Source organism: Diabrotica undecimpunctata, chromosome 2 (assembly GCF_040954645.1).
Source record: "Diabrotica undecimpunctata isolate CICGRU chromosome 2, icDiaUnde3, whole genome shotgun sequence".
Taxonomy (NCBI): Eukaryota; Metazoa; Arthropoda; class Insecta; order Coleoptera; family Chrysomelidae; genus Diabrotica; species Diabrotica undecimpunctata.
Window position 1 is genome coordinate 83,546,998 of NC_092804.1, and position 26,923 is coordinate 83,573,920.

At 31.7% G+C, this 26,923-nt stretch overlaps 1 protein-coding gene across 2 annotated transcripts in view; it reads right to left on the reverse strand.

The window, feature by feature from the left end:
- LOC140434710 (uncharacterized) overlaps positions 1–26,923 on the reverse strand; it is a 284,330-nt gene that overhangs the window by 246,949 nt on the left and 10,458 nt on the right. The gene's annotated exons all lie outside the window — the stretch shown is intronic.

Sequence of the window (26,923 nt, forward strand, 5' to 3'; positions counted from 1 at the left end):
ACAACCAGAAGAACAGGTAACTGTGCAAGACAATCCCATCGAGTGGAAAAGCGAAGTAAAATACCTCGGAGTAATCATGGACAAATGCTTAACATTTCGCAAACACGTAGAAGCCACAGTACAAAAAGCCAATATGACAAGAGCATCTATAAGAGGACTAACAGGAAGGAAAAGCAAACTCAGATTGAAAACAAAAATAAGACTAATAAAAAATATTAGTAAATTAAATAAAAAATAGTATAATCGTTCCTATACTAACATATGCATCCCTCGCATGGAGACACATATGCAACACATCAAAAAAGAAAATACAAGCGGCACACAACAACAGCCTAAGAGAAGGAGCCAACGTACCAAGATACGTTGCAGAAAGATTCCTCTTTAGAGAATTGCAACAAATCAGAGTGACTTACACGATGAAAGAGAAAGCTAGGATAAAGTTCGCGGAAATAGATAACCACCCCAGTCACATACTACGAGAGATAATGAGGTATGACGCTTTCCATAAATGGAAGCACAAAAGATCCAAACAACAAATAGTAGACTAAAACAATAATAACAGAGAGAAAATTAAACCAGAGAGAAAACAAAACACTAGAGAGGAAATACTTCAAAAACAACAAAAATGCACAAAGAAGACAGTTCGTAGCTCAAAACCACTCATGGACTATCGCCAAACACATAGTGGGCCCGGTTGCCTTAAAGAGGATAAACTCTATATTGTCATATTGTTCTATATTTGATATATTTTTCAGTATTATAGTATAGATTTTACACTAGTTCTGGCGCAAGCCAACAAAAAAATTAACAAAGACCCCAAAACCCGGGTACGTAGGGTCCAACCCCTTGAGAACCAAGTCGCCGAACTAAGCCTGGCTCAGAACGGAGACTTGAGGCCCAAGTAAGCAATTTTAGTTCGCGGATAAGCCACTTTAAGATAACATAATTCTAGCGACAATGCGCTGTCCTGAGTTTTGCATTCGGTTAGGAAACCATGTTGGGTTTCTATTACCCAGGACCTCCACATCAAGAGCATTTGGCTGATATTTGTGCCCCTATCGCGCATCAGAGTTCTATAGGGGGGAAAGGGATGGTCTGGAGCATTGGAGCACGGTGGGGTGACTCCTGTTTTTACTCGAGTTAACACACCTCGCTCCAATGAATTGTTACACCCGAACGTAATTCTTAGGGGTAAACATTTCTCACAGGCTGGGTTTAATCAAATTGCTTGCTTGCTTAACAAAGCAGACTTTACAAAATCTCATAGTATACATTTGGATAGAAGACTGGCTTGGCGGAAGCATATCTTTATTAAAAGCAAAAAACTTGGACTCAACCTACATAAACTCTACTGGATGATTGGAAAAAATTATAACTAACAACAGAAAACAAATCTATAATAGAAACCGTGTAAATTTGTATTTGTATAATGTAATGGGATATAATTATGGGGTATAGCCAGTAATTCTAACTTGTAAATTCTCCATAGATTTCAAAATCAAGTTCTACGAAGGATAGTAAATGCTCCCTGGTACGTGTCCTATGAAGTGATAGGAAAAGACTTAAAACTTTATACTATCGATGTAGTGTCTATTCGTATTATGAACATTACAGGGTGAAATTGTCAAATTATAAAGTGTAGAAACCACAAGAGTTTTGTGCTAGTAAACATTCAGAATTTCATTTCTTATAAAGACAAATTAACTTACATAGTTAAAATATTAAACTGTTATAGATCGCCAGCCGGTAATATTAGTACTTTTTTAGAAAATCTTAAATCTGTTTTAATCTAACACCTATATTATTGTATGCGGCGATTTGTATACTGATACAAGATATTTAAATTGTGATGTTCTCAAACTGCAAAAAGTTCTTTCCTCTTTTAATGTAAACTTTTATATCATAAAATGACCCACTAGGGTCACGGAGACCAGCATTACGAGGATTGATAATGTTTTTGTAAATTTTTCAACCTCTTCTGTTACTTGTGTAACAGACACAAATATTGCTTTTGATACTTTTTTAATATTTTGACATAAACTTTCCTATTATAAATAAAAAGTCTAATCCAAATCGCAATAAGTAGGTTAATAATCAGGTGAGATAATCAAGTTATAAACTGAAAAATTGGCATGGCTTATCAAGAGCGTTTCCTGAGTAGCGTGATTTTTATGAACATAAAAAAGAGATCATCAAAAGCTTCTAAATTAAACCAAAAAATGCCACTACCAAAATATAATAAACACATCTGATAATCCTTCTAAAAGTGCTTGGAAAATAATATGTGATTTTTCAAAATGCAAAAAAAAAGAAAATAACATCACGCTATCAAATGGGGGTAACATTATTAAAGATTTATTAGAAATAGCCAATACTTTTAACAGGCTTTTAAAAAATGCTCCATTAAAAGCCATTACGAATATCCCAAAAAATCTGATAGTACATACATTTGTAACAACACTATTTTAGATGACCAACTTCATCTTCATCCGTACACTACATTAGAATTAAACGAAGTATTAAACCTTCTTCTTCTTCGGCTTGTTCCAATATAAGTTCACCGTTTTCGTCTTCCGCAGCACTCTATTTTCCCACTCATCTCTAAGCTCTCTATCTATCAAACATTTCGTATGTATGTTTTCTATCTTGTAGCAGGCCTTCTTCTCTGTCTTCTTCCCGGTGGGTCCCAGTCAAATATTCTTTTCGGTCACCTGTGCTATGGCGTTCTTTTTACATGCCCATAGCACAGCAGGCCTCTGTTTTCCAACTTTTTTGTAATTAAGCATTTCACTTCCATTCTGTTCCATATTTCCTCTGTTTCTATTCTTCTAGTAATTTGTATATACCTTCTCATAAAATCCAGTTCAACTATTCTTATTTTACATAATGACGGTATTAGATTTTTGTTTCGATACAGGGCAGCGACAAGCCGCTTATACGTATTTCGACCTCTTTAGGTCTCCTCAGAAAGGTATAGCCACTGCTCTGAACCAAAACAAAAATCTTTCCCGTCCTAGACAATAGTTATCAAAATAACTATATATGGACGTAACTACGCCATCTAAAACAAAAAGAGAAATCAAACGATTTCTACCTGGCGAAACCGAATTGAAATTTTTACCACTGTGCTTTCTAAAACTTGCAAAGCAAACAGCTTGATAAATTATTCGGCAAGGGAATCTAAAATTGCATTCCACATGCCGTTCATCATGGTCAAAATTAGTAGTGAATTCAGTTTCTGGTACTCCAAACGGAGTAAAGTAATAAAACATAATGACGGTATTAGATTTTTGTTTCGATACAGGGCAGCGACAAGCCGCTTATACGTATTTTTGTTTTATTCTTATTTTATTTCGTATTAATGTTGTCATTGGCCATACTTTTACTCCATGTAGGGTAATATTCATCACTATGCTCTTTTTTGTTTTCTTTGGTTAGAGTGTTGTTCCATATCACTCAATGGATTGCTTTCTTTACTTGTTTTCTCGTGCTATTTTCATTTCTATATCTTTACTAACTCTTCTTCTAAATTTAAGTTTAAATCTGCAACCTTGGATCCAATACATAAGTATTCGGTTCAGTATTTCATATCCTATCTGTCTTGTGCAAAAATGACTTGGTCATCTGCGAAAAGTAGTGAATGTTATATATTCTCTTAACTGGTATGCCCATTGATCCGCAAATCCCCAGGTTTTTACTTCAAAAAGGTTGTTTCTCTTATAATATCGCCACTAACATATTTAGTTAATTTAGCATTCTCAAAAGGCGGCTTTCCAGATTTTATAAAAACTGGAAAAATGCTACCACTAAAAAGGTCACCCTAAACAAGTGAATAATTACTGTCCAATAACAATTTTTTCGGTATTTCCAAAAATCGTTTAATACCGCTATTTACAAAGACTTAATTCATTTTTACAGATAAATAATGTGATTGTTAGTAACCAACGTGGTTTCCAGTCTAAAAAATCTACCCATACAGCAATGAAATCCTTTTATGTTACACTCACAAGTTTAGTAGATGCAGAGTCCTGTTGAAATATATTGTGCTCTCAGCACAGACTTCAACTGTCTCATTTACGACATTTTTATTTATACATTAAAAAAGATGGATATTCAAGGACATGAATTGAATTGGTTACAACTTGTGTATTGATTTCAAAGGCGTTTGATGGAGTGGATAGACAAAAAATGGTTAAACAACTATCCATGTTAGGAATACCAAAAAATTTAGTTAAACTTATACAAATGACTTTGGATAATTTAAAAGCCATGATCAGAATAGATGGAGATATTATAGAGGCATTTGCTAATAAAAATGGAGTTAGGCAGGATGATGCCTTATCAACAACACTTTTTAATTAAACTTTAAAAGCTATTATCAGAAAACGAGATATGAACGGCTGTATCAATACAAAATCCACTTAAATATGCGCATATGCTGATGATGTTGCCATAATAAGCCGCAAAGAAAGGTATTAAGTAAAAAAGCTATAGATTTGAAACGGGAAAGGTCAAATCGACATGAGAATCTGAAGGTAGATAGCCACACCTAAGAATGTCTCCATCTTTCCCATAACATGCCTCCATCTTTCCCATAAATGCTCAATAGTAAATGACAGCAACAACGTCAGTCAAGAAATACAAGCACGGATTCTTAGCGGTAATAAGTGCATTTATGCATTCAAAGACTTAATAATAAGTAAGTTACTGAATCGTGAGTCTAAGAATCTATAAAACAGTGATTAGACCAGTGATCGCATATGGATGTAGAACGTGAACCCTTTCAACGGCTGATTAAAATCAATTGAGAATATTTGAGCGCAAAATATTAAGAAAGATATTTGAACCAACCCATTGTAGCGATGGTTCGTGAAGAATAAAAATGAACTATGAGCTGGATAAATTACTGCAAAGCGTAAATATTGTTAAATTTTTCAAGTCACAAAGATTAAACTGACTTGTCTACTTAGAAAGAATGTCAGATAATCGAGCTGCAAAAGTAATCCAGAGATGGAAACCCCAAGGAAACAGGACAAGAGGAAGGTACTGTAATGGTATATAGACGATGTAGAGAAAGACCTTATAACCATAACCATCAGGCAGTAGCGGAGGAAAGTAAGTCCGACAGGGCAGAATGGAAGGACGTTGGCAGGCCAAGACCCACAAAGGGTTGTAGCGCCAGTAGAAGAAGAAGAATGCATTGAATTGGCTAATATCTTATTTAACTGCACATCAATACGTCAGCTTTACCGATAAAGGCAAAACATCAAATGTGAGTTATAAATCTAACTATCTCAATATTAACATAGGTGTACCCAAGGCTTAATTTAGGAACATTTCTATTTCTTATTTACGTAAACGTTGTTGTTTCGGTTAACTCAGATGGGCATTTTACAATATTTGAAGATCACATAAGAGATACAATTAAATGATCTGATACATCTTTGGAGTCCAAATGTAACCGTTTACTATTGGACCTCTACAGCTGGTTCTGTAATAAAAATCTATTATTGAATACCCAAAAAACTATTTTTATGCAGTTTCATAATAGGCAACGATGTGTTAGACCAATTAATAGTAATGACATTGAACACGTTTCATCAGTAAAATTTCCAGGATTTCATATAGATGAATGTGTTTTAACGGAGAAATAATTAATAGTGCTTTATTATGCCCAGGCAGTCTAAGATACGGGATTTGTTTTGCACATTTTTTATTCAATTAAAGAATATTTTCAAATTGAAATGTTACCCTTTTTGTTGTTAGTTTGTTTACATGTTTGTTTATTTAATTAACTGACCAATTCTACAGAAGCTATTTGTCTAAAAGAAAATAAAGTATTTATTTATTTATTTATTTATTTATTTATTTATTTATTTATTTATCTATTTATTTATTTATTTATTTATTTATTTATTTATTTATTTATTTATTTATTTATTTATTTATTTATTTATTTATTTATTTATTTATTTATTTATTTATTTATTTATTTATTTATTTATTTATTTATTTATTTATTTATTTATTTATTTATTTATTTATTTATTTATTTATTTATTTATTTATTTATTTATTTATTTATTTATTTACTCATTTAATAAAATTGTTCGTGTCTTTCTAGGCACTATTATGGTCTGTGGGCCTAATAAGACCAAGATGAAATTTTAAAACTATTTATAATTTTCGTTGGGGCGTTAAAGACATAAAATTTTGAAATTAGTAATTTACCACACTTTAAATAAAGTATTTTTTAATAAGCTAAATACAGATATAAAATTTCTAAACTAAGTATCAATATATTGGGTTTTGTATTTAATTTCTTGACGAAAATTATAAGTACATAACTTTAAAATTTCACCTTGTATTATTCATAATAGACCCTACGTAATATACTTTATTAAGGAGATTCTAAAATATAAAGGGTGTTACATTAAAAATAAAGATGATGGACCCTGCTAGATTTGCCTGAATTACCCTGTACATTTAAATTTATGTTCAGATTTGAATTTAAAAGATCACTTGTCACAGCGTTTATTTCATTTTTTAAAACAAGGAAATAAATAATTTTATTCCATAAGTAATTTCCACGCTATATATATATATATATATATATATATATATATATATATATATATATATATATATATATAAAGTAGTTAGATATTATTGACTGACACGTTATGTAAAATAAAGTTTTATTTTGAGGTTGCACTCATTAATAGGGCAGGAAAGTGAAACTCTTTGTTCTTATATCAAACTTTCGCAAAAACTTAACTTATTAAAATTATATATTTATGTAAATACAATATTTTAATTTTATTTAATTTTGTATAAATTCATTATGACATTGATTATTATATTGATGTTTGATTTATGTCAGAAAGACACTCGTTTCTGTTTATTATATTTTGTGTTGTTGATAACTAGCTCTTGATTGTTATTATGGTTACGTACAAAGTGGCGCCAAATATGAATATTTAAACTTTTTGAAATTATAGTATTTATAGTCAGAAAATCTAATATTAGAAAATTATAGTATTAATTTTCGTAAGACAGAATGTAATTGTAGATATTGCTTAGTTTATCAATATCAGTTTTTTTATTAACGCATTGATATTTATTTATGCATACCATTTCTTAGAATTCTCTTTTATTTAATTGGTTTTCACGTCTTAATATATTAGTTTCATTGAAATTAAATGAATGATTTTTATTAATTGCATGATTAATAAAAATTGCATGATTAATATTAATGCACACGTATTTTTATTATTTCTAAGGTCACTTTTATGTGATATTAGTCTGCCTATTAGATTTCTAGATGTGTGTCCGATGTATGACTTATCAAAATTTTCGCATGGTATTCTATAAACTACATTTGAGCTTTCCATAATGCTAATAGGTGATTTAGTTTTTGTATACAATGATGCTAATGTTTTAACATTTTTAGTTGCAATTTTAATATGAGAATAGTTAGCAAAGGCTTTAATTAGTTTGGGTGTTAATGTTGGTATGTAAGGTAGTGATGTGAAAGTAAATTGAGATTGCACGATTTGTTGATTTGGTTCTCTTATTTAAAAAACAGAATAGTCAAATTATCACACACCAATAACATCAACAAAGGGTTAGTGGGACTTAAAGACATTTTATTAGAGAATTCATACCCAATTAAAATAATTAACAAATTTTTATTTAACAATTCTAATAATAGAATGATTGACATGAATCAAACAAGAGAACCAAATCAACAAATCGTGCAATCTCAATTTACTTTCACATCACTACCTTACATACCAACATTAACACCCAAACTAACTAAAGTCTTTGCTAACTATTCTCGTATTAAAATTGCAACTAAAAATGTTAAAACATTAGTATCATTGTCTACAAAAACTAAATCACCTATTAGCATTATGGAAAACTCAAATGTAGTTTATAGAATACCATGCGAAAATTGTGATAAGTCATACATCGGACACACATCTAGAAATCTAATAGGCAGACTAATATCACATAAAAGTGACCTTAGAAATAATAAAAATACGTGTGCATTAATAGATCATGCAATTAATAAAAATCATTCATTTAATTTCAATGAAACTAATATATTAAGACGTGAAAACCAATTAAATAAAAGAGAATTCTTAGAAATGGTATGCATAAATAAATATCAATGCGTTAATAAAAAAACTGATATTGATAAACTAAGCAATATCTATAATTACATTCTGTCTTACGAAAATTAATACTATAATTTTCTAATATTAGATTTTCTGACTATAAATACTATAATTTCAAAAAGTTTAAATATTCATATTTGGAGCCACTTTGTACGTAACCATAATAACAATCAAGAGCTAGTTATCAACAACAAAAAATATAATAAACAGAAACGAGTGTCTTTCTGACATAAATCAAACATCAATATAATAATCAATGTCATAATGAATTTATACAAAATTAAATAAAATTAAAATATTTACATATATATAGTACTTACATAAATATATAATTTTAATAAGTTTAACCTCATGTTGTAAGTTTTTATACTAGTTTTATACAATGTTATTTAATTCTAATTTCATTGTATTTACTGATACCATATTTTAGCATATCCTGAAGAAGCAAATAAATTTTGCGAAAGCTTGATATAAGAACAAAGAGTTTCACTTTCCTGCCCTATTAATGACTGCAACCTCAAAATAAAACTTTATTTTATATATTTATATATATATATATATATATATATATATATATATATATATTGTTATGATGTTTTGTTTGTGTATAGTTTTATGAGCAATGAGTGTTTTTAAATAACATATTTATATATAGGGTTTTTATCGCGGTTCTCAAAGAATTAGTTTGTAAGCACTTTTTGAAATTATCTTTATTATATCTATTATGAAACACACATATATATCTAATATAGACAATGTAAATTTAAAACAAACTATCTTTAAATTGAAATTCTTATGACACTAATTAAATTATATTAACAAAATTTTTGGCACCTTTCTGTCACTGAATGCCTAAATGAAACTGAAACTTAATCACCACTCAATGTCTTCGTCTTCAGCCTCGGTTATCCTTCTTTTTGTGAACTTGCATTGCCAAATACACCACAATGTTTTAATTATCAGCTTCCACCACTTTAAAATATTTTTCTTCTTAATAGCATTTATAAATCGGTAAAATATTCTTCCTTTTTTATCGCTTTTTTGTTTATTCTTCTTTCTAATAATCTTTTTTTTTTCTTCCAATCTCCAATCACCATATACATAATATAATTTTTAATCTCCAACTAATACTCTCTTAATACCATTTTTTAATCTTCATCTAATATACTTTCCAACTACTAAATTACTGATTACTGACTATCTTGAATACTGCATTAATGACTATTGAATACTGTACTAATACCCTAATACTGACCATACTGATTATACTGACTGACTATACTGACCGACTGACAAACTTTTAATCCAAATCACATCGTATTTATATCATTTCAATGTTCACGAATATTCTTGAAAGAAAAAATCTTCGAATCCTTCTATTTCATAGACACTACAATGTTCGCGAACATTCTACTCCGAACAAAGGTTAAATTCTTTCTATTGACGTCTTATTTTAGAGTTCTAGATAATTCTTTACTCTTCTATCGAGAATTTTATGGAAATTTAGGCTTTTCAGATCAGAATGTAAACTTATATACAAATCAAACATCTTAAACTAATAAATAACACCATTCTAAATCCATAATTATTTACAAAAGTTCCCACAACTAAATTTACTTCAGTGTATATTTGGTTGTCTATAAAGATGGCGTACTCAAATATATATAACATCACAATTATCAAAATAACCAAATACATTGCCAAATAAAAAACTTTTTAAACTTATTATTATGCTAATTTCTTAAGAATGCCCTCATATAAATACTTTTTATAATATTCTCTAGTATATAGGTAACTTATAAATTATTTCTTTAATCACTATTTAAGTTCAGTCCAGATTACCTTTGTTTCTCCTATATTTAATATTATCTCAATATATATATTGAAAGGGTGAAAATGCTCTCGGTGTAGGATTTTTAAAACTGAAGTTTTGCTGATTCCTAACTTAACTTCTAACTTCCTATTACTTTATCTTCTTTCTCGTTTTCTCGTTTGTTGTCTCGTTTAGAACGAAATAGATGTTTAAATGTTGGCGATTAGGTTGCAGCCTGTTTGGGTATCTTTTTAAATACTACCTTTTCGCTGCACGTCAGTTAAAGTGTTGCTGACAATAGCAATCATATTATCTCTCAATTAAATATTGGAGAAATTATTATGCCTCGGTATTTTCTGCTTTTATGTAGATATGACAAAAATCTCTCATTAATCGAAACAAGACTTCTTTTTAGTTATCAAAAGTATTCGTGACATCAGCCTAATATGTTATAATTTCAAAACTGGCTTAAAAAAAAGGTGGTAGGTACAGTAGCTAGTACTGTAGACCAGGGCGAAGCTACATACTAGCGTAACACTATAAAGCGTAACCGACACATTACCTGTGAATGAAATCAAGAATCTATAAGGCCAGTATAAAACCAATAATGACGTACACATTAGAAACAAGATCTGACACAGTCAAAACACAGAAAATTCTGAAAATGAGAAAGAATAGTTACAAGAAACACGCTGGAAAAAACTGGAACAATCACATCAGTGGAAAGGTGGACAAGAGAGTCGTTAAAATATACTGAAATAGAATATACATTCTCCACATTTTGGTTCTCCAAGTCTCTTGCTTCTATCTCGTCATTAATTGCTTCAGCATATTTCTTGGTTATCATTTTATTTGCCAATCCTTGTTAATTTTCCGTATTTTCCCATTACTGATATATTATAATCTTCGGTCCATAAGCGATGATTAAGCTCTTGGTTCGCTCATTAAATTTAATTTTTACTATTATTATTCCTTCTGATGTAGCTTCTCCGCAAGATTTTTTTATTAGATTATATTATTGTTTTAGTTATAAGTCGTAAAACGTAGTAGCTTTTATTACTCTTACATGCTACCTTCAATGTTACAATTTTAAAGTATTATTGCATAATAATAATAATGATAAAATATAATCAATATAGTGTATTTGTAATATTCTCCAGTAAAACTAACCAAACTATTTGATCTATCTTCTCAAAGTTAGTTTAACAAAGCATTTTCTAGTTTTATTGATTCACGCCATTAAATTAAGTAATGAAATTGGCCATCAAGCTGCCTTCACAAAAGAAACAAAATGACGAAGGTAAACAATGGTAACACAACACCTTTATTGTCACTTTGATCTCCCGCTGAATTGTAGGGGACAACAAGATATTTGTATTGTGTAAGGAAAAAGTTTTCCAAACAATACTCTCGCTGATAGATAGGTAATAGGAGCTAATAGATCCAGGGCATTGATTTTAAAGAAAAGTTAATTGATTTTTGGAGTCGCGTTTTAGAAAAAAATAGTTTATAACTTTTAATTAAAAGTAAATAAAACAAGTTTGTTTTTGTGCACATTAAATTATAAATTTTATAATACCGTTATTTCAATGTCATTGGCATACTTTTTTGTTTTAGGGGGTTCAATTTGAAATAAAGAGATAAACTTATCACAAAATATATGCAAATAACTATAAAATAAAATGTAATGCAAACTATTATGGGAACATTATACAAATATAACAGCATTGTCTAAGGAAATATTGAAAAAGTTATTTTTGAAAATAAAATAAAGTATTTAAGGAACACATAAAAGTTAAAATAGTGTAATTTAAAAATAAAGAAATTTACTTTTTTTAGTAAGAATAAACAAGAATTTTACTTTAAAATAAGTTTACTTTGACTTTTCGATTTCCATTTCGGAAGTCGTTCTCAAAATACAATTTATACAAATTTTGTTTTTGTTACTTGGTAATAACAATTGATAGTTGACAATTCAAACATATTATAATATATATATTTTAAAGTGGATGACTTTGAGTTGCTTTCCGGGGACGACTTTATTGAAAGATAGTTCATTCGATTACATGAAATCAACTTTAACTCAAGAATACCTATCAAAAACATCATAGCATGTGATTTGTCTTTAAAAATAAAACCACATGCAATGATGACAGTAAAATTTGCTAGTTAGTCATCCAATATGCAGTGAGGACAATAAAATTTTCTATTTACTGATCGAATAGTAATAAATCATGAGGAAAAACCAGAAAAAAAAACTTATGATAATATTTCGACATGGTAAGTGTTTGGCCTTACATTTAGTTTACTCTCAATATTAATATCATACTCTAATTTATATATATATATATATATATATATATATATATATATATATATATATATATGTATATATATATATATATATATATATATATATATATATATATATACACGTTCTGTATACAATAGAGAGGTAAGAGATATAGAAATGGATGGTTTCTATAGGACAAAGTTTTTTTCTACGATCAATTTATCGTAGGATCAGGGTTTATGCCTTTGTGAACGTCACAAAAGTAGCTAGTGGAATTAGAAATGAAATCAAAATGTATCTAGTGGACAATCTCAATTTTGTTTATAAATCCATGGTGAATTAAGAGGAGTTCACCGAAAATGTGGTGAAAGAAGAATAATTCATAGAAAAGACAGTTAAGATTTGATTTCACATATAGTGCTTCTACAATTCACTTATACGTATTTCGTCCTATTTAGGACTCATCAGAGCGCCTCAGTAGGAAGCCCTGAACGTGAAATCATATATTTTTCGTCAAAGTAAGTGATAATGAAATAACTTCCTAAAGACGCATACATCAACATCTAAAAATAAAGCAAAAAGTAAAAATCCGAAGTATTTGTAGAAGTACTATACGTAAAATCTGTTTTAAAAAGAAAGGACAGTTAAGATTTGATTTCACGTATAGTGCGTCTGTGTATCCGCTTATACGTATTTCACCCTAAAAGGGATCTTCGGAGCGGCTATTCACAAACGCTCTAAACGTGAAAATAATTCCTATTAGAAGCAACTATAAAATACAATAATAAGATAAAATATGAAGCTAAGAATAAGATACACAGACGCACTATACGTGAAATCAAATCCTAACTGTCTTTTCTTTTTATTCCGATTTACTCTTTATGAGTACGAAAAACCAATTCACTAAGGATTTTTGCTCAGTTGAGGAGATATGTTGTGGAATGCAATTTTAGATTCTCCATGTCTCTAATAACATGTTTATCAACGTCTGTTTTGCCTTGCAATTCATAGAAGGCACAGATTAAAGGAGAAATCTGAATTTGGTTTCGAAAATTAGTTTACGGATTTACAAATCTCTTTTCTATATTTCTACTGTCTTTTCTATATTTTTATTTACCCTTCTTTCAGTATTGGAAAATTTCGCCAAAAATTGCATACTTAATGATAAACATATTGGACCCATCATATATATATATATATATATATATATATATATATATATATATATATATATATATATATATATATATACCCGGTATTTAGGCGTTCCACGCCCTTCCGGTAGGGATCTATGGAGGAGTATCACCTAGCCGCAAGCTCTTATCTCTTGCCGTACTGCTCCACCATAGGCCGATCAGATACCAGCATATTCTAGACTAAGCCGTAGATTCATTTTAGAATTTTAAACTACTGCGTTAGCCTTTTTGTTTGCTATTCACCGAGCCGGGGATTTGAACTGACATCTCTCGCATTGAAGCGAAGGAGAAGCCAGCCGCCCAGCCCGCTTGGCTATCCGATCGACATATCTTAATTGAAATACAACTTACAATTCTACAAATGATATGTCGATGATTGCTCACTCTGTGTGTGAAACAACACAATTGATTTACCGTTCAAATGTTTAATTATATAAGATTAATTCAAATGATGAACTTTTTTGACTCAAACAATTTTTTTATATTTTTTGGAACAAAAAAGTCTTACGGAGTGTTTTCCAAATTCTATATATATATATATATATATATATATATATATATATATATATATATATATATATATATATATATATATATATGTATATATATATATATATATATATATGTATATATATATATATATATATATATATATATATATATATATATATATATATATATATTTAGGGATTCTACAGTATTCACTGCCTTCTCTCGCTCAACCGTTTCCATCTCTCTCTGTTGTTCCATTCTCCATCGTTCAGTCCTCTCTCACTCATGGCGTCGTCTACTTCGTTCCTCCAGGATTTTCGGGGTCGTCCTCTTTTCCTCCTTCCTATGGGGCTCCATTCGGTTATTTTCTTTATCCATCTGCTGTCGCTAGTTCTTCTTACATGTCCATACCACTTTAGTCTTTTTTGTTCTATATATGTTAGTATGTCTGTTTCTATTGATGTTCTTTGCTTTATTTCGTCATTACTTCTCCTATCCATTCTTGTTACTCTGCAGCATCTTCGCAGGCATTCCATCTCTGTTGCTACTATCTTACTGCTGGTTTTCTTGTTTATGATCCAATTTTCAGCCCCATATGTCATAATACTTCGCACTAATGTTTTATAAATCTGCGTTTTTGTCTTCATATTTAGGTGTCTATCCCACCATACTGAGTTAAGTTGTCGGATTGCTGTTCTTGTTTGTCCTAATCTTTGTGTAATTTCTTCCTCTGTTGTTGCCTTTTTCGTGATTATAAACCCCAGGTATTTGAATTTATCCTTTCCTTTGATTGTTACGTTGTCATCAATCTGTAGATCTTCTATGTCTTCTTCACTTGTAGGTAGGTACTCTGTTTTCGCGAGGTTAATATCTAGGCCAGCCTTGGTATATTCTTCTTGTAGTTTTTTCATCATGTAGCTGAGGTCGTCTTGGTCTTGTGCAATCACTACTTGATCGTCTGCAAAACTTAATGTATATAGGTATTCGTTCCGTACCGGTACTCCCATGCCTTCGCATTTTCTTTTCCATGTAGTCAAGGCTTTCTCTAAGTATATTTTGAATAGGGTTGGAGATGTGGAACAACCCTGCAGGAGCCCTTTTGTTGTGGTGAAGTCTCCTATGATTCTTGTTCCCATTTTAATGGACACTTTATTTTCTTTATACAGAGCTTTTGTAGCTTCTATGAGTTCCGTCTGTATTTCTAATTTGTACATTGCCTCCCATAGTTCTGACCTTGGTACAGAGTCATACGCCTTTCTCAGGTCCACAAATGCCAAGTGTATATCTCTATTTTTTGCTTTTTTCTTTTCCAACAGTTGTTCCAGTGTGTATATGTGGTCTATGCATGATCTTCCTGCCGTGAAGCCTGCCTGATCCTCTGATTTTGCCTTTTATCGCTTGCTCTATCTTTTCTCGTAGTATCTTCCCATATAATCTTCCTATTGATGATATTACGCTTATTCCTCTGTAGTTTTCGCATCGTTTTCTATCTCCTTTCTTAAATATAGATGTCATATATGCCGCCGTCCATTCCTTTGGGAGCTGTTCTCCATTTATGGCTTTCTGAAATATCCATTGTATCATCCGGTGTAATTTTTTTGATCCGTATTTTATAAGCTCAGGTGAGATGCCTCCAGGTCCCGGTGCTTTCTTATTTTTGATTGCTTTTATGGCCGTTCTCATTTCCCTATCTGTTATTTCTATTTCTTGTTGTGGGAATCTGCTTCGTCTTCGCCTGTTTTCTTTTCCAATGAATTGTGGTCTTTGTTCTGTTAATAGTTCCTTGTAGTAGTCCTTCCATTCTTTGTCCTGTATATTTCCCAATTTAATTTTTTCTTTTGAGTTTTGTTTCAATCCTCTCAGTACTTTCCATGACTCCGAAGTTCTTGTACCTCCTATATATGTTTCAATATTTAAGCAGATTCTTTCCCATTCTTCATTCTTTTGCTGTGTTATTTGTTTTTTCACTTCTCTATCTTTTTCTCTATATTCTTTATAAACTTCATCGTTGTTTGTAGTCAGCCATTTTCTGTATAGTTGCTTTTTTTCTTGAATTATTCTTTTTGTTGGTTCATTTATTTCATAATAGTGCTGTTTATTTGTTATATGTTCTTTTTCCCCAAGGGCTTCGAATGCTGCTTGCTTTATACTCGCCTTTATATGCTCGTATATTTCTTCGATGTTGCCGTATCTGAATTCTATTAATTTTTGGTCTAGACGTATATATATATATATATATATATATATATATATATATATATATATATATATATACATATATATATATATATATACATATATATATATATATATATATATATATATATATATATATATATATATATATATATAGGTTAGATTAAGAAGATCCGATGGACAGAAATGAGTGGCGACGAAGAGTAAAGAACAGTGGCCCCTGAAAAGGGAAAAGGTGGGGAAGAATAAAAAGATTAATAACAAAAACTAACATTTAAAATAATTCATATATACATATTATAATTTAATTAATTAATTATTAAACACATTTGCTATGACACATGCACACTGAACATCTGAAAGTATACAGAATCCATATGTATTTTTATTTTAAGGAATTTCTCGCGATCTATCACTTTAGTTTTAAATATCAATAGTGTAACATTTAGTTTAAGTTATTAAGTAGTAATAAAAGTCTTCATTGATAATGAAAAATTGCCGAAACTTTTGAGCAATATTAAAGTATTTTATGGATACCAGACCGATAAACCAAGTAAATTAAAACAAAAATATACCTATTTAGATAATTTAGATATTTACTTTAACTTAAATAAATAAAACTTTTAAAAGTTTTTGCTTATTTACGTATGTATACTTATTCGATTTAATAACTTTTTTATTTTTGAAATTTACTTAATATTACTACATTATTCCTTAGAATCATGTTGACTTTTTTAAATTTAGTTTTTGATTCTTTAGGTACATATGTATAGTTATTCGATTGAAGCTTTTTTCTTTTTGAAATTTACAATTTTTTGTGAAAATCTTCAGTTATAGACTACAACCCATGGGACATTTTTAGGAGGTCATCGGAACAAACATAAATCAAATATAAATCAATACTAATATTTTATTTATTTATCGTATGGCACTTGACACATTTACATTTAAATTTCGATATATTTTGTATAAAACATAATACATATGGTTACAAACAAACATCTAACTTATTTATATAGTTTATCGACTCTGGAGTCGCTATTAGGAACTTCTTTGACCTCCATGATAGGATCTTGTGGAACTCTGTTCTGTGATGTGATAAATGGTTTGTGGTTGTCCGCAGTCACAGAGTGGGGATGGTCGTTTACCCCATTTGTGCATCATGTAACCGCATCTGCCGTGTTGGGTTCTGCCGTCTGGGTTCATAGTCCATATGTTGCGTGGTAAGTCAAAAACTGGTGATTTTTGTATAATGCAGGGTAAGCTGCTATTTTGTTGTTCCATCCAGTCTCGAGTCCAAGTGGTAGTTAAGATGAATTCATCTTCCACAGCAGTTTCTGCTGTTTTTATTGGCGGTCATCTGGATCGTAGACAGTTACCGTTGGCAGCATCTATATATTGATGGATTGGCAGGATCTCTTTACTAAGTATCTTTCTGTACTCACTAGTGAGGGAGTGTATGCGCCGTAGTTTGGGTGGTGAAATGTGGCTCAATACTGGGAGCCATTGCGTAGGGGTGGATTTGCTAACGCCTGAAATTATTCTCATTGTATTGTTTAATTGGGCATCTACTTTGTGTATATGTGGGCTGTTAAGCCAGGCTGAAGAGCAGTATTCCGAGGTTGAAAAGACAACGCCCAGGGCAGATGATCGCAAGGTGGGAGCCGATGCTCCCCACACACATTGTGCCACACACCTTCTGGATGATGTTGTTTCTGGATTTAAGTTTTTCCGTTTTTTTTTGGTAGATGTTTTTGACAGATGTTCCTTGAAAGATAGAGTTCTGTTAAGAGTCACCCCAAGGTATTTTGGTATTTTATTGTAGGCGAGTGTGTTTTTTTTTAATTGGATGTTGAGTGTTCTTCCTGCAAGCTTGTTATTTAGGTGGAACCTGGAAACCTCTGTTTTGGTAGCGTTTGGTTGGAGCCTCCATTTACGGAAATACCAGAAATTTAGTTACGCCTCCATCGGCCTAACTAAATTTCCTTGATCTGGTTTCTAGTATATTAGCGATGTACAGGCTAAAGAGAAGAGGAGCTAGGACAGATTACTGAGGCAGTTTATTCTTCAGTTTTCTTGGGGTGCTGATATCGGTTCCCATGACTACTTGAATCGTTCGGTCGGCTAGCATGCTGTTGATTATTAGAGCGGTGAATTTACAGGAGATTGTCGGAGGAGCTTGTATATCATGTCTTCTCTCCAGACTGAATCTTAGGCCACTGTTGGTCTATGAATGCGCCTGCAGTTTTAAGTTTTCTCTGGAACCCTGCCTCAATAAACGTGACAAATGAAAGAACCTGATCTGCGCAGCTTCTTTTCGGTCGGAAATCTGAAGTCGTTCTAATAGCTTGAACGTCGCCGAAGGATATTGGTCTGTAGTTCTTAGGGTTGTTATCATTTGGGTTTTCTAAGTTTAATATGGCAATGACCTTCGAGTGTTTGAGTGCCTCTCTTCAAAATGTCTGTGAAAAAGTAGGTCGTCCATTCTCTCGCATATTTGCCGCTGTTAACTAGGAATTCGGGATGAATATTGTCAAAACCTGGGGCTTTACCTGGCGTTACATCCTTAGCTATAGTGAATTCTTTACAATTAAAAGGGCGGGAGTATTCGGTTTCTGTAGAATGGAATTTTAAAGTTTTGAGCTCTCGTTTTACCTTGATTGTGTGTGGCTGGGGGCCCTAGATGTCAATACCAAATGTAAGGCAATAGTGTTTGGGTTAATGGTTGTTTTGTTTCTTGTTATGGGAGTTCCGCTTCCTAATTTTCTTAGTCGTGTCCATGCTTGCCTACTTGGTGTTTGAAAATTAAGATTTTCTACAGTTTCCGTCCATTTTTGTTGTTTCGCTACATCTAGGCTTTGGAGCAGTTTATCAGCTAATTCTTGATCGCCACTTTCAAGAAAATTTTGGTACAGTTCTTCGATGTTATGGGACCAACCAGGAATGTATTCTTTTCGATAGCCTCTTGGTATATGCTTTTTGGCAGTACTTATTACGGCTCCAAAGAATAATATGTAATTTTTGATGGTAGGGGGAATCCAGCCTAGAGTCTTGTCCAGTTCCGCAGAAAACCTACCCCACATAGTTTTCTCAAGATTCCACCTTGTGATTATAGAAATTTGGGTTCCTGCCTCTATGATCACTGGGCGATGTTGGCTGTATGGGAAGGCCTTTATTACTTTTCGAGAAAATGCTAGAGGTTGCCCGTTATTATTAGAGACAAAACTTAGATCAGGAGTGTACTCCTTCTTCCATGCTGCTGACATGAATGTAGGTTTGTCTTTAGCATCAAACTTAAGTGATAGATGTTCATCCTCCATCCATTTTACTAGTACATTCACATTGCTGTTATATTGTTTGTATTTCCACTGTTTATGGTGACTGTTGTAGTCCCCCACGTATATTGACGGGTGCGGATGTGTTTGGATGACTTGAGCTGGCCAAGATAAAGCTGGTGGTGTAGGTATTAGTAACGGTAATGCTTTCAATTTTTACAACATTATGAATTTCATCATTATTATACGTTGAAAAAACGACAGCGTTTTCTATGTTTTGTTTAACTTACATTCCTGTGCCGTATGATCGATGGTACGTGGCACCCAGTAGTTCGCTACTATTTTATATTATAGGTATAGGTATTTTTCTTCTTTTTCGCAGTTGTTCTTCCGTTTCGCAGTGTGTTTCCTGTAGACCGACCAGATCGATGTCATCATCTTTTAGAAATTTTGATAAGTACTGGCTCTTTGAATATCTTATGCTCAGTATTGTTTTGAAGCTATTTTCTTATGGCATGTTAAAGTAATTACTATTTAAATGGGAATAAGCCACAATTAAACGTTAAAGTACGTTTATTGATGTTTCAATTTCCACTTCGGAAATCGTTCTCAAAATACAAACATTAGTAAATTAAACAAATTTTGTTTTTCTGTTACTTGGTGAAAAATTCTTCTAATAATTTAATTTTTTCTGACTCATTTATATTTACAATTCAGACATACATTATATATTTTAAAGTAGACGACTTTAAAATGATATTTCCAATACTGTTGAGTTGCGTTCCTGGGACGACTTTAATTGTAAGATAGTTCATTCGATTACATGAAATCAACTTTAACTTGAGAATATCCGTCAGGAAAAATCATAGCATGTAATTCGTCTTTAAAAAGACAAACACATGCCGTGATGACAGTAAAAATCTCCTGTTAGTGATTCCATAGTAAATTATAAGGGAAAAACCAGGAAAAAAACCTCACAATACTATTCTGACATGGTAAGTATTTGGTCGTGCATTTAGTTTACTTTCAATAAACACCAAATTCTGATTTTATATGTTTGTTATTTAAAAAACATAAATGATGTATATGTTACCGACTTACAAATACTGGTATTTTCCTTTTAATAACTTCCTCTTTTAATATGGGTAACCAGATCCTACTACATTCTGCCGAGGAATTTTCGACACAATTGGTCTCATTTAGCATAATTAGAGCTGCTTCTTTGATTTTTCTCTTTTTACCATCCGCTTCTTTTAGGACTATATTTGAATCATTCCATTGAACCCTATGTTCATTATCCCATGCGTGTTTACATATTTGAGATCTATCAAATTCTCTATTTTTGATATAAGATTGATGTTCACTTATTTTAACATTGAATGGTCTTGATGTTTCATCTAAATAAAACTGATCGCATTCACAAGGTATTCTATAAATGCAATTCTTTGTCCTTTCTTGTTCATTGTTAGGTTTGGTTTTAGACAAAATAGATCTCAATGTGTTTGTTGTTTTGAATGTTGTTGAAATGTTGAATTTATTACCTATCCTTTTAAGTTTTTCTGATAATCCTTTTATGTTATTTTCCTCGTATTATTTCTTGTGTATGCTGTAGGATCTCGTTCTAAGTTATTCAGAACAACTTAGAACGATAATGTATAATATAATACTAGTTTTATTTAACTAGAGTTATATCTTACATCTGGTACCAATATTTTTGTACGGCATTAGATCGAAGGTTATTATTGCTTGAAAATATTTGGAGCTTCATCCAATTCTATTCATATTTTCTGCATAATATTTAGAACTACCTACATCATCAAGAAGGCCAGATAATTTCCCACTCATTTTTTTTTTAATTTACTGCCATTAAGATTGCCATTAAAAAATAAGGGCCTATAACATGCGATCCTCTTATTCTCTCCATACGTTTATGGATTTTCTATGAATATACTGATGATCGAGAGTTCGACAGAAGCGTGAGGATTTTCATCACTGTAATAATGACAGTTATTACATTTAACAAGTTCATCATTATGGAAAGTGCACTCATCGGAAAATAAAACGATCATCAAAAAAATCTTCATTGGATACTATTTTATCTATAACTCATAATAATAGTTATGTTCTAATCTATTCTTTGTTGAAAATCCGTTTCATACAGATCTTGATGCATCTGTGCTTTAGAGGGATACGTTTTGTGTTTTTGTATTATTCGTCCAGTGCTGCTCTTACTAATTTCAATTTCGTGTATAACAAATCGAAATTTATCTTCTACGTTTCCGCTAGCTCTAAACTGTACTTTTCACAAGTACGTTTGTCAGGTTTCCCTCGATTTGGGTATTTTAATCGTTAAACTCTTACACTGATTAAGAACAAAAATCATATCGATTCTTTCTTCTTTAGAATAGGTTTAGAATAAGAGTAAATTACTTGATAGGAGTGTCAAACTGACATTACACAATTAAATGCAATGGACACTTTAATGGAAATGAGGTTTTGTAAAAAATATTTTTAATGTAAAAAATAGATATTTACTGAATAATCTTTGAATTTGAGTATAGGCAACACTTACATGGATACATTATGGAATAAAAGATAATTTAAATTTTTTTAATATAAGGTATAAAATACCGGGTGTGCCATTTAAAATAGGAATATTACTTAATGTCACTTGTAGGCTAAATGTAAATAAAATAATAAAACACGTACGATGAAATAACAAAAATTTAAAAATTATTGATGGCCTAGTACTAATATTTCAAAAATGAAAAGAGACAGGTACATAATAGATGGAGTATGGACTTTCAACAGGAGAAAATGAGAAAGGCATATTTAAAACGGCATAACATTATAATATGGTCAAATAGAAACTTGGCAACTTACTATTTTTATTAAGAATAAGATACAATTTTACTTTAAAATAAGTTTTAAAGTTTCGATTTGCCCCTTGGAAATCAATTTCAAAGTACAAAACATTAATAAAAAAAATTATTATAGCTTTGTATTTTGAAAAATATTTTGCATTTTAGTCGAATTTGAAACTTCAAAGTAAACTTATTTGAAAGTAAAAGTGTGGCTTATTCCCAACCAAAAATGTAAATTGTATTAAGACGCCACAAGAAAAAAACTTTAGAAAAATAGCATTGTCGCTTCAGTCTCTTCTAGATATCGCTTTGTAGGCGTGGACATGGGCATTGATGTTTCTAAAAGTGTATTAATTTGTAAATTGTAACTCGTGGGAGCATGTAGCAAATTAAGATTGAAATGGACGAAAAATTACGTTTTTTTTAATTAAAAATTAGATTTTATTTGGCATTTTCCAAATAATATCTTTAAAATCATATTTTTGTTTAGCTATTGTAGAAGTAGTGGGTGTGAATATAAAATTAATTGTCTGAGAATAAAATAAAATAAAAATTATTTCCAAAATTACTGCTTAAATTAAAAATAACATCGATCGGAAACACTCGGGTTTCAATTGTCAGACGAAGTAAATATTATAATTTTCATCTTTATATATTAAGTGAAAACATAATACCAGTATCTTTGTTATCTCGCTTATTTTGTAATACTCACCATATTTTTTTTGAACATGTATGTAAGTAAGTAATAAGTTATTTCAGCTAATGTGCTAATAGAACAATCCAATATTTTGTCCACCCTGTAATTTTTTTATAATAAATATCTGTTTAAATAAGAAAAATAATCTTTTATTAAGATCCAAGAAAAAAACTGTCCCGAATTTTAAATTCATATGTCTAGACGTACCTTTCGCGTAAATTTTAAACACCCTACATACGTCCCGACTAAACCAACCATCTGTCGTAACCGACAACATTCAGTCCGATGGTTGGTGTGCGTGTAGGCTTGTTGACCGACAAAAAAAGTTGTACTCGACGGTCGGACTGACCTATCTGGTTGTATAACCGCGACATCCCGACAGCTGACTTCCCCATTACCTGACCTGTCGATTTGGGACGTGACAACTTTTTTGTCGGTCCACAATCTTACACACGTCAATCGTCGGGCCCAACGTGGTCGGTCACGACAGTTGGGTGGTTTAGTCGAGACCTGTGTAGGGGGTTTTAGATGTACCCGAATCAACCAGAAAGACAATTAAAGATTTTCAAACGGTTTTAAACCAACAAGTCACAAAAACAATTTGGCTTATATAAAGAGTAATTTTAGTTTTGTAAGCGACACAATAAAGTCTCTCTAGAAACAAGGTATGATATTATATGACTCCATTAAAACAATTAATAATTTTGAAAATGTTATTGATAGTATTCCTGGAATAATCTTAATAGGACCTGTTTTTGCAAACCGAATCACTTAACGAAAAAGAGAAAGATAGACTTTTGAAATTCAAAAGAAAAATAATAAGAACAATAATAGACCCTAATGTAACAATAAAAAGAGAAAGAAGAGTGAATACAAATTCCGAAATTGAAGAGAAATTAAAGGGAGAAACATAGTCAGGAACATAAAATCAACAGATCCAAAAAACAGTATCTAGAGGACATTATGTTGTTACTTACGTTTATGGAAAGGCTTGTGTTTGAAAATATGTTGCACTCGTTGATAAAGAATGTGAGGTCAACTTTTTAAAGAAACATTTACCATCGCACAGATTTAGTTTAACTTCCAAGGCACTGGCTATAGTAAATTTAAAAAGTATTGTAACTATTTTATTCATTCCTATAAATGATAATAGACAAAGATTTGCAGGAATGGTTTATTTTATTATAGGTTTCTGTTAATGTATCTAAAGTTGTATCTAAAAGATACAATTTTCCTATGTTGTGTACACAAATTGCAAAAATTAAGTTTATTTTGTAAGAATACCTGATTGTACACCGGCTCCTATACATTTTTCCAGTCTCCTGATGGCATGGAGACTATGGACAAATGAAACATGTTTTTACTGAATTTCAGTTAAAGTAAAAGTGATATGGCGCCTAATCGGTAGGTATAAGATCTTAGATAACCACGCTTGTTAGAACAGGGTGGTGGATTATCTCACTAGTCACCAGTCAAATTAGAGCTTCTAGACTAACAAGTCTAATAATCGTCCATAGTCTCCAGGGTCTCTCCTATCTTTGTAAAATTTCATAACCTCATGTAAATTATAACAGTTACAGTCACAGTTATAAACAGTTACTTTTATGTTACAGTTAGGATCGTATAGGTATATAAAGTATTTCTGGAAAACCTTTGCAGACGTGAATTTTTTTACTCATTTATAAAATCTTAGATCTCAGAGTCTAGTATATATTTTATAGTCAAAGGTATGGCGTCAACTAATTTTTGCTTTTTCACTTGTATTTTAACTTATAGGTAGGAAATAACTGTATCTTAGACCAATCAAGTAAGTAAAAAATAAGAATTTCTTAAATGGGTTTAACAGTTGAAATGTGTACAAAAAGATCTAGATACAATCTAGGGATTAATCAATCATTTAGTGAAAGTATTTTAAAATAAATAGTGAAAACGTCAAACTCATTATTTTGCTTACAACTTAAAAACTTGTCTATCTAGTTAGAGTTTGGTATCAACATGCAACTTTAAAAAAAACACAAAATGAAAGCGGCTAAATTAAAATCGGTGAATTAACTAAATAAAAAAGTTATTGCAAAATGAACAACAAAATCGCTGTTTTTAAATATTGTTAATCACTTTTTTATTATTTATTAAAAATTTGTTTAAATGTAGCTGAACTTGTGGGTCTTATCATGTTGAAATTGTATGTAAAAGATGGGTCAGATCGGTTGAATAGTTTTTGTAAAATTTAATTTGTTTATAAGATTTTTTGAAAAATGAGCTAATTTCTAAAAATGGTCCTAATAATTTGACTAAATGGATCTCAATGGTAAACACACTTTCGAAAGAGGAGAATCACGGAGTCACATAGATATTACCCTAGCATCAAATAATTATGCAAACAAAATTACAAATTGGGATGTACTAGACGAGAACATGTTTACTTTTACAGTACATCTCCTTCGAGATAGGAACAAAGGTCACAACTAGGAACGGCAGAAGAACACTCGCTTTTAATAAAGTAAGATTTGCTGAACAGACCAAAAACTTACAAGAAGAAGCTACCGACTTTCCCACCTTTAGAAATGCAATAATACGAGCACACAAGTCGAGCAGTAATAACAAATATGTCACATATACTGTACCATACTGGTGTAATGACGAAATACAGCAAAAACGGACAGAATGCCTTAGACTTAGGCGAATCGCGCAGAGGAATAGGACCCAGCAGATAAAGGACGAGTATAAAAGCGCCAAAAATGAGTTAAAAAAGACGATTAACAGGGCCAAGCGCACATGTTGGAAAAACCTGTGCGAGGCGCTGGAGAACGATGTATGGAGTGATGCATATAGAATAGCCACCAAAACGCTGAGGTCAAAGACCCCGTACAAACTGTGCGATGATAAAAGAAGGGAAATTGCGAATACCCTTTTTCCCTCAAAGCAGAACACACACTTAGTACAAAATGAACATACCTGTCCGAATGGCGTCAGTCTCGCAGAACTCAAAAGAGCCGCAGAGTCCATCAAAGTAGGTAAATCTTCTGGACCAGACCGTGTGCCACCAGAGGCGATAAAATTATTAACCACATTACAACCGGAAGCGGTTATAAAAATCTTCAATCAGCTGCTTACAACACAAGAATTCCCTGACGAGCTCAAGCGTGCGCGACTCACATTAATACTTAAACCCGGTAAAGATCCGGACGAAGCCAGTTCTTATCGGCCAATATGCCTCCTTGACTGTTTAGGGAAACTCTATGAGAATATCGTCAAAAATCGCCTTGAAGAGGAGTTGAGAGAAAAGGACATTATCTCGACTAGACAGTACGGATTTAGAAAAGCAAAATCGGCGGTAGATGCGGTTAAGCATATTACGGACACTGTTAAGACCACAAGAAGAAGATGGGCCGCTTTGATAATGTTTGATGTGAAGAATGCCTTTAACTCCGCCAACTGGGCACACATCATACGAAAATTGGAAACTGCAGACATGTCGGGATATTTAATAAACATTATAAAAAGATACTTAACCGACAGACATGTGTCAGTGGCTAGAAACGCAGAGATTCGATTAACAGCTGGCGTACCGCAAGGATCCGTACTAGGCCCGACATTATGGAATATACTTTACAATGGGGTACTGGACATCGACTACGGCAGAGATAACATAGCAATAGCCTACGCCGACGATCTAGCTATCTTAACGATTAGTGACATGTATTGGGAAATTGTAGATACGATAAACGACTGTTTTAACAAGGTAAATAGGTGGATGAAAAATAATGACCTAGAACTCGCAGGCAGCAAGACCGAGGTGGACATTCTGAAGGCTCCAAGAAACGGGCCAGATCTGATCTTTCAACTAGGTAGCAATGAGCTGAGACCAACGAACTGTGCTAAATATTTAGGCATTGATTTGGACAGAGGCTTAA